The sequence below is a fragment of the Trachymyrmex cornetzi genome, unplaced genomic scaffold (genome assembly GCF_001594075.2).
Source record: "Trachymyrmex cornetzi isolate Tcor2-1 unplaced genomic scaffold, Tcor1.1 scaffold88, whole genome shotgun sequence".
NCBI lineage: Eukaryota > Metazoa > Arthropoda > Insecta > Hymenoptera > Formicidae > Trachymyrmex > Trachymyrmex cornetzi.
In genome coordinates, this window is record NW_017300223.1 from 715307 (window position 1) to 719552 (window position 4246).

A 4246-nucleotide genomic window follows, 5' to 3' on the forward strand; every position below is an offset into this window, starting at 1 on the left:
GTCTTGAACCGAAGCCTGATCTCTCCTCTGAGTTGATAGACTTCCGTCCTGCCATTGAGCCACACAGCCTCGACGCTGATAGCTTCTCTATTATGCCCATTTCTTCTAAATTTCTTACACTACACTCTTAATTTTTAGATAATAAAATTAACTTAATTAATGTATATATAAATGTACTTAATATATTTTGTTGTTAGCACATGATCACGTTAGTATCAAAAAAAGGACATTCTATTGAAATATTTAAAACTGATTCTTTCAATTAATGTAAATATTAAGTTGTATATAGTTTTGTAACATACATATATAATACATTATTTTTATACATATAAAAAATTGTTATGGAAGTCTTTTCCGAAGGACGTTCTGAAACTGTCCCACAAGGACGTCCTAGGACTATCTCAAGGACATCCTGCGGCTATCCCCATGACGTCCTGAAGATGTTCAAAGGACGTCCTGAGGATGTCCTGAAGATGATGCCCTAAGAATATCCTCAAGACGTCCTGTGGAGATATGCATGTCCATAAAATGTCCAGGATATCCTGGGACATATTCAGGATAATCCTGAGGACGTCTTGTGCTGTTAGGGAATGCATATTTTTTGTTACGCCGCATGTGATGGTATCCTAATTCCTTGTAAGAATGAAAGGAACTACAATCGAGTGTAAAACGGTAAGTATATGGACAGGACTATTCTTGACCTAAAAAACTTTAGAATGTGTATATTTTAATACATGGCATTAAAAATGCAGACATACAAGTGAAAACCGTCACAAATCATTAGTTAAAAATTTCTAAAGCCAGGAGCACATAGAAAAACGTAAGGCCGTAAGGCGTAATCAGTAAGGAAATCATAACATTGGATTCGCTACTAGCCTTACGAATATAATGCATAATAATTAATAATATACTACTGAATGTTTTAACAAGCAATAATTTCTGTTTATTCATTTATAACATAAATAGTAATATATATTTTTTTATATATGTATGTGTATATATATATATATATATATATAATATACGTGTATATCCCTCCGTCTGAAAACGGGGGTGTCCGGCCGAAAGTGAGTCATCGCTATAACTTTTGAAGGCGCTATTAGATGACGCTAGTTTGCCTCTGGTAATTCAGTTAGCATCGCCGAGGGGCGAGGACCCCCCTATCAACTGCCGGGTCTCCAGTTCGTGTCAGACAGCCGTGGCAGTCAAACGAAAATCGCTGAGGACACGAAATACCCCCGTTTTCAGAGGGTGTTGCCGAAACGGGTGAGTACTAAATTTTTTGTTTTTTTGTTTTTATATATTCTTCGTGTCACTAAAAACAAGAAAAAAAGATCCGCGCGAACGAAAAAAATTTAATAACTTTTCTTGTGCAGTTTTACGACGAAATGGCTCAACGGTCGGGCGACGAGGTGTTGCGCGTACTTCGTTCGCGCGATCCTGTCCTTTACTTCGGCGGCGACGACAGCGAGGATGAATGTGACGCCATCGAAGATCACGATAGTGATGTCAGTATGGTGAAGTGCTTCCGATTTGGATACGAGCGATAGTGACAGTGAAGCAAGAGAAGCGCAAGAAGAAGTTGAAAATAAGCCTGCATCATCTGGCAGACGTAGGAAGTATGTGTTCGGAAAGGATAAGCACAAATGGTGTGTGGAAACTCCTGAAAATCGCGGTCGAAGATCTGGAAGCGTTACCACGATCTTACCAAAGGCAATAGGTGCATCTGCATCGTCACATACACCGATAGAATTTTGGAACACATTATTTTCGGACGAAATACTGCAAATTATTTTGCAGCGTACTAACGAAGAAATTCAACGCTACGTAGAAAACAACCACGAAATCCAACAGGCAACATATGAGCTGCTCACGATGAACGAATTGAAGACATTTTTGGGAATTTTATATTACTGCGGTTTCATGAAAAGCAATCTCGTAAACCTATCGGAGATATGGTCGCACGAATTCGGAGCGACATTATGCAAAATTACAATGTCTCAACGTCGGTTTGAGTTCATCGGCTGCCGATTCAGATTTGACGACAAACTTACGCGGGCGGAAAGACGTGCTACGGATGTGTTGGCTCCTGCGCGCGAGATATGGGACATTTTCATTCAAAATTGTCAAGCAAATTACTGTCCGGGTGAAAACGTGACAATCGATGAACAATTGTTGGGATTTCGCGGTCGTTTTTCGGCGCGTGTGTATATAAAATCTAAACCGGCGCGGTATGGAATTAAAATTGTTTCGCTTAATGACGCAAAAACGTTTTACATGTTCAACGCAATTCCGTACGTCGGGCAGGTACAGACGGAGCCCGGGGAAAGCGTTCCCTCCTATTACGTGCGCAAGCTAAGCGAGCCTATTTACAATAGTGGCCGTAATATCACCTGTGATAACTGGTTCACTTCGGTACCGATTTTTGATAAAATGAAAGACGAGTTTAATTTGACTATGGTAGGGACGATACGTAAAAATAAAAGACAAATCCCCAAATCCTTCAAACATAATGCGTCCGTCGGAACAATATGGTATGGATATGACGGAAGCGGTATGGATATGACGGAAAAAATATTCTGCTGTCTTTTTGCCCTAAAAGAAATAAAGTTGTCTTGCTGCTGTCATCGAAGCACAAAACCGGCAGACTAGGCGAGGGCGGTGAGAAACCGGAAACGATCGAATTTTATAATAAAACGAAGTGCGGCACTGATGTGTTTGATCAGCTAGCCGGCAATTATTCGTGTGTCCGTGCAACTAACCGCTGGCTAATGCGCTTCTTTTTTGGGATGTTGGATCAAGCCACCGTTAATGCTTGTATTTTATATAATTTCAAACCCGAGAATGAGATAAAAACTAAACGGGATTTTCTAAAAGATCTAACTTACGCTTTGATTACGCCCCATCTTCACGATCGGATTCAAAAACCTGGCTTGCACTCATTGTTACGTGCGAACATACAAGACATTATATCACGTGATGGAACGGCACCAATTGAAAATAATGTAACGCTAGGTTCGGACCAACTGTTCACAAGAAAACGATGCGCCTTTTGTCCAAAAAAAACGACCGAAAAACGAAATACTGCTGTGCTCGATGCCAGAAGCCAACCTGCGAAAATCACCGCAAGTCTCAATGCCTCGAATGTACAAATGTCGCGTTTTGAAACTTTCTTTTGTACCTTTTTTCTAATTTTGAAATAAAATGTTCCTTTACTAATGTACTTTTGTGTAATTACTCACTACATTTTGAGGTTAAAAAATTAAGCTATTTTTTCAAAAACTATCGTTCCTATTATTTTTTTTCTAAAAGGTACACTCTTCCCCTTTAATTTCGTTTTTTATTCTTGTCGATATCATGTTTTGGCTCAAAGTTATGATTTTCTTAGTGAATAAGTGATTTTTCCATATGTGCCCCCATTTATTTAATAAAAAATATATAAAAAAAATTTTTTTTCTACAATGGAACTACTGGTACTTCAAGTTCAAGAGTTTAGGAAGCTCCATGAATTTTTTCCGATTTTTTAAAGCGGCTCAACACCCTCAAAAACGCGCCGGACTCGAATGACCCCCGTTTTCAGACCGAAGGGTCCGAAAATACGTTTTCAGACGGAGGGATATATTATAAAAGATATATTTCAAATTCTATTATAAATAAGTGGAAATCGTTCCTTATAAAATGTAGTTGTGGTATAATTATTACACATTAACATGACATTTTCTTACAAATTTGATGCTCAATAGTTACGATTTTTAGCTAATTGTGACTGTTTTTATTTGTATGTATGCATTTTTAATGTAATGAAATGTAAAAATATAAGTAATAATAAGATTTTATTCGGACCGACAAGAATTAAACATTAAGGCCCGTATTCAGAACGCGCTTTTATCGATAAAAGCGCACTTTTATCTCTGAAATTCTATAATATACGTGACGTATAGTATGTTAGTGTGCTAACATCGTTGTAAGCGCGTTCTGAATACGGACCTCTGTGTAAGAATATTCAAGCCTGTGACGGTCAAAACTAGATCTCTTTTGCCTAAACAATTCCTAGTGAATTATCTATATCCTATATATGTACATGCATATATATCATATTTTTGTAGTTCTTCAAGGGAGGATCCCGTTTGCCTACAGTTCTGATTGTACACATCTTTGACTATATACCTCTGGACTGCTAATGGCAGCCATTACTGGAATCCAAGATCTCAGAGCCATCAGGTCCGGAGGTTGGCCAAATCAAGAA